The 12,219-nt window shown below is 40.3% G+C and overlaps 1 long non-coding RNA gene across 1 annotated transcript in view; it reads left to right on the forward strand.

Moving 5' to 3' along the window:
* The window catches only part of LOC116446630, a 146,499-nt gene that overhangs the window by 70,366 nt on the left and 63,914 nt on the right, over positions 1-12,219 (forward strand). The window contains exon 11 of the long non-coding RNA XR_004241293.1: positions 264-432. This is a non-coding gene — a long non-coding RNA (uncharacterized LOC116446630). The remainder of the gene's footprint in view (positions 1-263; positions 433-12,219) is intronic.

The following is a 12,219-nucleotide window of genomic DNA, read 5'->3' on the forward strand; positions in this document are numbered from 1 at the left end:
TACTGCAGGCAAGAATCAAAGCTGGGAGCTAGCAAGGTCCTCACCTGTTTGCTGCAGAAGTTAGGTGAGAACGGTGGGTGACGCACAGATTTCCAGAAAAAGAAAGAAAGAGTGGTTTTTCAGATGTGCAACTGGCCCTTGAAGTCAGTGTGAGTATATAGAACTTGACTCTAACCCCAGTTTTCAATAATCTCACTAGAAAATCATTGTATAAAAATCTCCTGGTGAACATTTCTTGATGCAGGTCTCGTCCATTGCTGCAGATACCATCAAGACCCTGGAAATCTGTGGCACAGCTGAACCTTTCGTGCCTGTAAGAAAACTCTGTATTCAGACTGGATGAAGGGCCCAAGCAGGTTGACCAACAACTCTCCTCTTGGAGGAATTTTTCCAGATGGTTTTTCCAGCAACTGTTTCCCACGGCAATTCCAGGTGAGTTTAGAGTTCATTTTGAATCAGAGCCTGCTTCCTACCTTTCATGGTGCCTTTGGTGTCTTTGACATATTGAACCTCTAATTTTCATTTAGACTAAACCATCTCCATCTTTTTTAAGTCAGGCAGCAGTGAGTCCTCAGTTTGTTTGACATCATAATCCTTATTTCTCCTGAAGTGGAACAGTCCAAGTTATTTCTGTGACTCAAAAAATGGAGGAGCTGCTTGTGCCAGTCTTTATTCTGTATTCTCACAAACTGGGGAGCACTAGGAGTGTTGGAATTAAGAAACTAAGACACAGAGATTAGGGCTAAACCTCAGCACTAAACTTGCTGACGTCTAACTGATGTCAGCAAAACTTTTTTTCCATCTTTCTCATGCCTGTTGTGCAACACTATAGGGAGTCGAGGATGACATTCAGCAGTCTTCCTAGGCATTTCAGAGGAAAAGCAATCACTAGGAAAGAAAGATCGTGACAACTCTCCGGCATTATGAATTAAGATGTTTTTATGGAAGTGAAAAATGTGTATAAATTCAGCAGTGAGGGAAGGGATTTGAACTCTGGCATTAAGGTGGGGTAGTTGGTTGCCATCGCTGTTTCCTGACTATGTGACAGTGAGCTTGAGCTGGAGAAGTCTGCTGTTCCATGTCCCAGAAGGGAAAACTCAGGCTGTGGTACTTCCCCAATGGAAAACCTCATGGAGAATGCAAATATCTTTGCTTATGGATGACAGCTTTCCTTGTGGAACCTGAAAGTCTCAGGTAAATCCAAAATATAATAATTTAAACATTCTCAAAATCCTGAATGAATTTCCCAAACACAGGATCTCTGGACAGAACAAAGCAGACCTGCAGCTCCTGCGTGGACATTCTCTGTCCTGCCTATACACTTGATTTGCAATATCTTTTGTCCATTTAGATTAGATATTATGAAGAAATTAGGTTGTGAGACCCTGGAACAAATTTTCCAGAGAAGCTGTGGCTGCCCCTGGATCCCTGGAAGTGTCCAAGGCCAGGTTGGATGGGGCTTTGAGCAACCTGGAATAGTAGAAGGTGTCCCTGCCCATGGCAGGGGGAAGAACTGGATGAGCTTTGATGTCCCTTCCAACCCAAAGCATTCCATAATTCTATGATTTGTCCTGTCATTTATATGTAAACAAACTGTGCATTATTTCATTCCTTCCACCATTTATTAATTTTAGAACCTGAACAATGAGATACTGAAATAGAAGAAAACAGGTAAAGTAGTAGAAAGAAGTAGAATTATTTGAGATTGTACAAGATACCAATAATCTCCCCAGGAATGTAACTTTTTTAGTTCAAGTTGACATTTAAATTGCATTTTGTGCTGGAAAGAAAAGTCAGTGGGAGAAGAAGAATATCATATGAAATAGTGGCACATGTGGTGAGTCACATTTGCTATTATTTTGTAAGTATTATAAAAATATATCTGATTTTATTGGAATTGACAGAAAATTATTAAAAATTTGAGATAAAGTTTTCCTTTGGTAAACTGTGCCTTACAGATGGCACATCAGAGAAAATTCTCTTCTTGTTAAAATATCAGAACAGTTCAGGGAACACGGCAGCATCAGGATAATAATAGTTGACAGGTACAGTGGCTGTGAACAAACACCCATATCATGGTATCTGAGATACCATATTTTCCCCACTAAAATTAAACCATGAGCTCTCTTTGACAATGCTGTGTTAATTATATGCCAGCATTTGCTTCAGTTTGGCTTAATACTGCTTTAACTCCCTCACCAGCAGGACTTTTTGGAGTTCACCAGGGATGTCTGGTTAGAAATCTCTTTCCACACCTCAAGTCTATCCCAAACAGAGCTCCAGCAACTGCTGAGGGTACCCAGGACACAGATAGGAGAACCAAGTCAAACATAACCCTGTAGTAACTCTGATGCTTGACCCATGTGTTTGTGTTGAGCTGTGCTCTCGATTTTCACTGCATTTAAACCTAAATTCTGTTCTATGCCTAATGTGGCAATGACCAGGGTGGATTAAACATTTTTTAAACTGCATGGATTAGGACAAGAGTACTTTTGTTATGATAACTTGCTATTTCAGAATGAAATCAAACTGATAGTAAAATTGACAAAGTCCTAACATAAAATACTGACAAAAAAAGTAATCAGTCTATTGTTACATTTGTCAAACCCCTTGATTAAATTGGTGTTTAAAGCAATAACAGCTACAATTTATATTACAATATATTGCATTTTTATGCACAGTAGAGAATTAGACAAAATATCATGTGTCAATGAGTGCCACTTCAAGTAAGGTAATTAATTACTTCAAGCAAGGTAATTAATTCTATAATAAATAAATCTGTGGTATTAGACAGTTTCAAAATTAATGCACTGGGGGTTTTGCCACATAAGGCTTGAATAATACAGGACTCTGTTCTCCTGCTAACTCCTAGTGTCCCCACCTCCCACACGTGTTTTTAGGGGAAAGAATTCCCCAGATTTTGTTTGACACAAAAATATATATCAAAATTATAGAGACTGCCTGATTCATTCAGGGAAGGATTCTGCTTCTTGATGGGTTCAGCCACTAAGCGTTAGGACTTGGATGTTACTTTTAGGCTTTCCAGTAATGGCGGAACTGCCATGGCTTTCAGAGCAAAACAGTCATTCTAAAAATGAAAGGAGGGCTCTTCTACCCCCTCTTCTCCTTCTCTTGCCATGCCATTACAGGGGGAAACCTGCATTCGTTCTGCACAGCAGAGATAATTACAGTCTGATAGTCTTAATGAATGAGTTTGTATAGAAATGTTATCACTGTGACAGTCGAGAACAGGCTGAAGCACATGTGTAGCGCGGAGACCGAAAGCTGTGTTTGAATATATATGAGAGCACAAGCAGCAGCAAGCCTAACTCTTCTTAAACTCCTTAAATTGTAGCCTGGGATGCACAGGAAGCCGTGCAGTTGCTCTCTGCTTGCAAATGTGAGGGGGAAGTGAAATTAGCATAGATAAAAGTAAACCTAAAAGATATGTATCTGTGCTGGCATGCAGAACGGCAGGGTCAGTGAAATCATTCAAAGCACTGGGCTTGGATTCAGCATATTCAGAAGGTAAAACATCAAAATTGGGGGGAAACAGGCAAGTGAGAAACAGTGCAGTAGGAAGAAAACAGAAACACTGAATAAACCCCGAGGCTTTTCAGAGTTACTACTTCCAGTGAGGAGGAGTGTCATGAGAGCATGGGAAAAAAAAGGCCTGCAGAGCCCTATTTTTGGTGGTGCTGATCACCACTGTGTTATCTCCCAGAGCTGCCTCCTTGCAGTGCTCCCACAAGATTTCACTCATCTTTTTATGCTACATGCAGGGCCCCAGAGCAACCAAGGGTGTCAGGGCACCTCCTCCCAAGGCAGCAGCTTCTGCTCCAGGTAGGACAAATGGTTGAGGCACCATCAACCCTTCCCAGCCACTTCCTCTCCAACATCATGTTTCAGCCTTAGAAAACAAGATGTCATGAATGAAAGAAACTACTAAACAAAGTAAATTTCCTGAATGGCCCAGATATAATTTCTGTTTTTACCAGTGATAATGTTTCTTCAGTGAGATTTTCTCCATTATTGTGGAAATGGCACCAGAGAAATCAGAAAGCTCTGTTTTCTCACTGATTTATCGAATATAAATCAGGAATTAGTGATCAGGTGGAAAGAAGGTGCCAGATCCAAAGTATGTTCCAGGCAATGAATTCCTTCCACTGACTGAAATGGATTTTGGATCAAACATTTGGAAGTACAGGCTGAAACGCAGCACAATATAGAGGAGAAATGTCAAGTTTGATTGCTGCTGGAAGCATAAGAAAGCAGAGCTGGCGCTCCAGAGGCCCAGACAGGAGCTGAGAAGATTAGCATGGAGATGACAAGCTACCCTGGCTCGGGGAGTCCACTGGAGGTTTCTTCCCAGATCCCAATCTCATCTGCTGTGCTGCCTCTGTAGAACCTGGAAATTTCTAAAAGAAAAAAAGCATTATTGTGGCCTTCTCTAGAAGTGGGAAGGAAATAAAACCGAAAAAATAAGGAGAGGGAAAATCAACAAGGAAAAGCAACCCCAATCACCCTTCTCCTAACCACCTGTGGTGTGTCCATGCTCCAGAGCAGGGCTCATGTAGATCAGAGATGGACCAAATCCAGAAAGGTTTGCTAAAGGCCAGATAAAATGGGATAAGGATCTGTGACTCACCACTTCGTCTGGTTTTTGAAAAGCCTGAGCTACATGGCCATGGTTTTTCAGATCCAATGCAACTCTTCCTTCCCACCCAGTGCCTGCTCCGCCACGCGTTCCGAAGCGAGCTGTTCTCATGACTCACAGGAACAGTTGACCACCATTCTCAACTGTGTTCCTTCTTACACATTTGGTACAAAGAAGGCAAAAAAGAGATCCATATTCCAGTTTTATGGAGACACAAGCACATACACAGCAATGCTTGATCTGAAGCCAGCTAATGGAGAGGATATGTTGAAACCACCAGGCATATTGTTATGAGGAGAACAATAGATACTGGCAACACTGTTTGATCCATGTGCCAAGGGTAAAATTAAAGCCATATGTTCACCCCACCAGACACAGATTGTGGATGGATGTTTACGTAAACAAAGGGTTTGTTAAACTGTGTTATCATTTTCTTCCTTTGGCTCTCCAACTTCTAGGCCAGGTACATCAATAAACTCTTTTCTGGAAGAGTCTGGAAGAACCACATCAAGAGCAACAGTTACACGAAACCTTGGTTGATTACCATGTGGATATATAATATTCCCTTAACCTCTTAGAATAGCAGCAATCAGAGCCAACCCCTTTATTCTTGCAGGGAAAAAAAAAACCCCTCTATAAAGAGCCCACAGATTTTTCAAGAGAGCCTGGGGACTGGATCAGGAAGAAGCTGTAGGAAATTTTTTCTATTTCCTACCTGTGCTACCCAGCATCCCAACCTCCTCAGCGTGGCTTGTGGCGTTGTTAAAGCAATTGGTAGAAAATGAATCTGGAAAATTTCCCGGAGTGTACAGCTGCCCTTTTAACTTACACCTCACCAACCCACCCCAAGTCAGGGAACCGACATGTGGTGTGCGCTCCTCTGGGAGCCGCGGGAGCACAAATACAGCTGTGCAGATCTGGCACACGGGGCTTTTGATTTCATATTTGCTTGCTGGCCAGGCAGCAGTGAGCTTTCAGGGAAGAATCACCCATTACTGTCTTGTAGGAAAAGAACAAGGCAGGAAAAAACAAAAAAAAGGAAAAATCTTTCAAAGGTTTATCAAATTTGTCTTCTTGTTGTCCAAACCTTCTGATAGTGATATGCTACAAGTTGCTCGTGCATTGCTGTGTACACAGAGCTCTTTTGGGGTGTGTGATTATAGCTGGTCCTTATGGAATTTTATAAAAATTCCTAGTAGATCTGGGTGCACTGAAAATCTTTCACTTTTTTAACTTGACTTTGGTTGTCCATCTATGAAATTACCAAAATTTCTCAATTTAAGGAGTTATAGGGGAACCCTGATGTATTTGCTTTTTTCATTATTTTTAATTTTTTTTAAGAGTGGCTGCTATATTTTAACAACTTTATTAATTTATAATTATTTTTAAAAATAATAAAAACTATAATAAGGTTGTTGCCATCTGGTTCAGAGCATGAGTGTGGGACTATATGCATCTCTAGCTACATTAACAAAAAAAGTCCTGATTGCTGTAAACCAGAATTAGATATTTATAAATGCCCACATCTTCGATTTCTTTGTGAAAAATACCCAAGTCAAAGAAACTGTATTAAAAAACTTGTAGTGACAAATTTTCTCCCTTTCTGCATGGTATCAGCAGCTGCTCTGCTTTAGAAAATGCATACAGCAATTTTCAGGGTTATCTCTGTATTTCTGGCTGGCACTGAGGCTTTTGGCAGAGATTACTTGCAAGGAAGAGTCTGCTACATCTTATAGGTCCTACTTTGAAAACAGGCAATCACAGGTACCGAAAAGATATATCATCTTCATTCTACTCTGGCAGTTAGTGGGAGGACTGATCACTAAACTGGTCTAATTCAGCTCTTCTCAATCACTTGCAGAGATGAGAAAGTTGTTGGAGAGATATCACTGGAGGCTCTGGGATTTTCTTCTGAAGTCATTCTGAATTAGCTGCTAATGGGGAGCTTTCTTTGATAGCTCTTTTATAATTAAATGCAGCTGGATGGAAATCAACCACAAAGGGAACTCAAGTTTGTTTATCATTACTTCTGACTTTGTTAGCAGATGTTTTCTGAGTACCGTGGTAGCTTGTTTAATTTGTCTCCGTGTAATGTGAAGCAGGTAAACTTTGATTAATAAACTGACAAGTACATTCTTTAATTTATTTTAGAAGTTTCCATCCATGTCTGTTATAGCACATGTGCCAAATCCCAAAAGGAAGAAAATAACTGTTTGTGTTTGATTTTTACTGTTATTTCTGAGTCTAAGGCCAGATGAAAACGTGCTTGTTGGTAACACAGCCTTCACCTTTAATGGGCACAACCACCAGCAAACTTCTGGCATGTGTGAAAACTGCACGTTACATTTCCCACTGGGCTATTCGGTGTTAATTTATGAACAAGAATTCACCTTAGTTTACAGGTTGTTTATTTTTCTATTAATTCCATTGGAAATACCCTGTATTTTTGGGCTTAGTGTGTGCCCACCCTCACTAACTGTGGTGGATGACTGTATGTCCTCAGTCACGCATGTGTAATTTATACTTGATGTTGTCAGTAAACAGCTATCTTAGAAAAAATGCTTCAGTGCAAGCGTAAATGACTGAACTTGAATGCTTAAGTGCATTTCTTCCTAAGTAAGACATCTACATCTATGTGTGAAATCCAAAATCCTGGCCGTAGCCTTTTTGCTGAGCAGATTGAGTGTCCAGTGCTTTAACTGAATTATCTGAAAATCCTGCAGTGTTCCAAGCAACATTTTAAATTAAATAGATGGTCCACTTCCTGCAAAGTGTTTCAGATTAACATCTTGGGGATAGTTACTAAAACTGCATAGGAAATACATATGCAGCAGTTGGTTCCCATACATAAGATGAACAGCGTCTTTCTTATCTTCCTTTCTGTACTGCATGCTTTCCTTCTTTCTCTCTCTCATTTATCTGCTTCTAATCTGCAAGAAAATTATTTCTGCCTCTGTCTAGCCTAATGTCCTACATTGCAGAGCTGACCCTACCTCAATTTGTAGCATTTATCCACTGTTTGTTTTGTTTTTTTTTTTTAATCTGTCCTTTCTAACAGCGAGGACTTGGACATCTGCTTCACATCACAGTGTAAAGTGTGAAGCATCAGGTTTTTGTAGCTGTCCCACTATTAAGTGAAGGCTGCCCTCCTCACCCTGGCCCATGTCAAGGCCACTTCCCTGGGCTCTGCACACCTGATTTGAGCACTGCTCATTGCTGGCTGGGGTTGTGGAAATGAGAGGTTTAGAAATGGAAGGATTGAGGGGAAAACCAGCATTTGCTTCACAGACACAGGACTGCCAGAGGGTCGGGCAGAGCTGGGACCACCTCGTGTTCAGGTGAGATAAAATTGCAGTACCTCAACCCAGCTACCAGCTTGTACTGACATTCCTGCTGGATATTTCTTGTCTTCAGAGGGAACCAGGATATTTTCTGAATATTTGGTGTCCCTCTCACTTTTGGTACTTCGGACTCTACAGGTTCACAGTTCTTCATATTTGTTACAAACAGCTTGTTTGTTGTTTCTTGTTCTGCAGCTTAAGAAGTTGCTTTTCAATAATTGCTTTATAATTTTTTTTTTTACTAGAATTAATGAGTCAGAAATAGAATTTCAATAATTCTTGCTTTTTAGTGCAAAGATGTTGAAATGAACCTTCCACAAGAGAAAAAAAGTCCCGGTTACCTCACCTGCTAGCAAAAACACATTTTCTTTGTGCTTCCAAAGACTGTTGAGGAACTTTGATACCAAACTGAAATACAAATTGCAGTAAAATTAATAAGAGAACCTTTCTGAAAGGACAATCAAATCTAATTCAGTGGATCTTGTCTTGATTTGTGGCTGTTTGGTGCAGTCAGCTGTGAAGCAGCATTACTTGTGTGCCTCCTGCCAACAGTGAGGGCCCAGAAGTCAGGAATTAATTGCTGGGTGACTCTGGTTTCAGGGATTTGGATACATGAGCTCACAGCCCCACAACCTGATCGTGGGGACATTGACATGTGCTGCTGTCTCGCTGCAATAATGGGATCTATGGGCCCAAGCTAATATTTTAACTACAGGGAAACGTAGGATATGCAGAAGATGACGTGTAGAACAAAGAAAAGCATTCCTGAGTCATCCTTTTTTAGAGCAGAACGAGGCATGAGATAGTAAATACTGGATATTTTACTCTGCCTTTACGCTTCCAAGACGGGGTAACGTTGTAAGCTCTCCTTACAAACCCCAGAGTTAAGGGATTAGCAGAACCACAAGGTTTCCTCTCTACTCACGATCCAAGAAGCAGATTAAAAAAAGGATATACCATTTGATCAGCAGCTTCCTGCATATGGAAATCCTAGGTCACCTTGCTGTTCCTTGATGTCTAAAGCCTGCTCTTAGGTTTCTGTGAGGAAAATGTGTATTTTGCTACAGTTTTAGGGACAAAGACGGTGGAATTGAGCAGTGCTGGGATATGCCAAGAAGTCGAGAGCCGAGCCCACGCAGGTCACCAGGGAGGGTCATCACAGCACGGTCAGGTGGTGGCTGCTGAGATGGCTTTGTTTGCAGCGTTTTCACACATATTTATTCAATAAGGCTTTTGTTTTACTGAAACTGAGAAACACTATACAGTATTATCCTGATTTTGAAGTGACAGTGCCAAGGGGACTTCAGTAAAGGATTTGAAGGCAATTGAATCTGAAAAGTAAAGCTTTGTGATTGCTTAGTTATTTTTTGAAGCCGTGCTTACATTTAAGATTTATGTACAGAAACAGACTATATCAATAGTAGTGAAGTGGTTTCAGGCCAAGCCTTTTTCAAAGAAACTTATGAACAGAAGGTCATTTCAGAGTTCTTTCTTCTCTTGCAAAGAGACAAACACAAATCCCACCTCGCTGTATTTGTATAATATATAATACATTATTATGCTGCTGCATTTAGTAAGTGCTTGTACTTCCACAAAAATATCTGGAGCTTTATTCCTGATTACAGTGTACTGCCAACTGCAAGTAAAAGCGATTGTTATCCTCAGAGTTTCAGTGACCTATTAGGAAGATATAAATTGTGACAAGATTTTTTTTTTCCCCTCTCTGTAAACTTCTGAAGCATCATCTTACACCATCTAAACCCCATCTTAAAAATACATAATACAGAGACTTTTCTGAATCCTCTGATGATACTACAATATTGAATCATCTTTATATAATTATGCTGGTGAATATAAAGTATCATTGTTTTCAGTATCTTTCATGAAAGCTGTTTTGACCTTCAGATTAAAGGATCCATATGGATTTCCAAATGCAAAATTTGGAGCTCCTGTTTTAAAAACTAGAGCTCCGGTTCGGCACGCAGACATCAGATGTGTTTCCACTTGAAAAAATGCAATTGTAGCAGCCTATATCCCGTCTGAATTTTTCTCCTGGGTAAACTCTTATAAATGAGTGCATCGTGCATAATGAGGATTGGAGGTTAGCTGCTTCCAGTGAATTCCTTTTCAAAGTGCAAGAAAGAAGCAGAGCAGCAAGGAGGAGAAATCCATTGGTATTTGAGCTCTGTAGGATGAAGAGGTTTGCTGCTGGGGGAAGATCAAGAGGAGGCAGTAGGAATATTTTGGGCACTTCTGAAGGAGAGATGGAGACCATCTGGTAGAGAGGATGCTTAAAGGAAGAATGCCAGGACAGAGATAAAAGTAAAGGGAAAGGAAATAGTGACTGAGTAACATCAAAGAGTGAGGCTGACTATAGAGCAGAAATGAAGAAGTAGCAGTGACCCAAAGTAGGCAAATCACGATACAAATTGTGACACTGGGCAATGGATCCATAGGACTCTGTGAAGGCTCAGGGGAAAAGCTCAGTGTTTTAATTTGAAGAAAGTCTCCAGGAAAGTGGTGTTGACATCTTTGGAAGGCTTATAATTTAAAACTGATGCAGTAAGCAGGGTTCCTGCTGTTTCAGAAATACTGTCCTGGAGTCTAATCCAGATACTGTCACTGTAGCAGAATTTCAAATGGAGAGACGCCAGGAAGAATGTTTCTCCCCTCTTCAGCATCAGCATCTTTTCATTTGAATGATTTGAAGGGTATTAGAAGTTTCCGTTGAATTGCCTCCTAAGGCTCATGTCCTGAAGCCATGGTTGGTGTGTGGTCCTTCCCTGTGTTGAGCTGGAGCTGATCTCATGTGAAAAAGGGTTTTGCTGGTTTTGCTTTGCTTCTGCTGAAGCAGAATAGCTGTTGGCCAGCCCTTTTCTCTTGCCAAAGCCTGGAAAACCTTTCTGTCGCTGGAATTCCATCCAGAGGGGTTGACATGACAATCCCCATGGTTTCTTTGGGTAAAACAATACAGAGTAAAATAAGTCTGATATTCCCTTGTGTCTTGGCTCTCCTTGGCATTGCTTCTCACCAGCCCTAAAGGCAGAGAGTTGGGGCAGGTGATAAACTTTATTATAAAGGCTGTGCTCCTTTCTCCACCTTTCTTCTTCCCATCTGCCTTTAGGGGGAAGCTTTCTGCATCCTGGAGAAACTGTGCTTTTTGAGGCTAAATACCTTTGTGGATTCAAGTGCAAGGCCTGAAATAATATCTTGGAGGTTTTTTTCCCTTTTTTTTTTTTTTTTTTTTTGTTAACAAAGCTTGTGTGCTGCTTTTTACTGAAGTCAGTCCAAGGAAAGAAAAAGAAGAAAGTACTTCCACAGAGTGATTAATCCCATCTTAAAACAAGTGTGTAAGACAGGTAGGATAAGTCTCTCTCTGAAAATGCCAATCTGTCACCACTATCTATAGAAGGAGCCTTCACGAGTAGCTTGGAGTAGGTGTTTGACTTTTACACAGTTAAATTTAGACGAGATGATTGCCACTTTATAAGTCAAAGTGTTTGTTTATCAATGATTAACCATAATAGATTGAGAAGTTATGAGAGATAACAAAAGTAAAACTATAATGCCATTGATGGAGATATCACATCATAAGAAATAGCAGCGATAAATGCAGATGGTTAACATTTACATCCCCATTGTTTTTATTTTACTGTTAAACTTTCCCAGATTTTAGATCTCGTTTGATCTGAAGAAGGAAAAATTTGCCTCTGCTTTGGCATAAGCAAAAACTGCTGAAATACCAGTAGGATAAAGAAGTGATTTGTCCTGGAAATGTCAATTCTTATGTGTAGGGTCATTAATCCATAAAACAAATTTGCAAACATTTATATGTTTCCTTTAGTGTTGTTGGTGTCTCACTTGTCATGCATCTGACTGGGCTCTAAATGAAGATTGCACTCAGAAGATCCTGCAAGGCGTGTGCTGGCAGGACTCAGTTTTGCATGTCTTGACCCAATGTATACAGTCAGTTACACTGAAATAAACACTCTTGTCATCTAGGAGAATTAATCCTATTTCAGGCTGTTACCCAAGGGCTCCGTTGAGTATGTTCCTTTCACCAGTCATTACTGCATTGCAGAAATAAAGAGATAAAATTTATTTTTCCTGTACAAAAATTAGTTCTTGACTATAGTGTAGTTTGCAAAGTTGATAAAGCTTGAAAAAAAAAAAAAAAAAACCCTCCCAACACCTCAGTAGTGCTCAGAAGCTTCAGCATAT

The sequence above is a fragment of the Corvus moneduloides genome, chromosome 7 (assembly GCF_009650955.1).
Source record: "Corvus moneduloides isolate bCorMon1 chromosome 7, bCorMon1.pri, whole genome shotgun sequence".
NCBI classification, from domain to species: domain Eukaryota; kingdom Metazoa; phylum Chordata; class Aves; order Passeriformes; family Corvidae; genus Corvus; species Corvus moneduloides.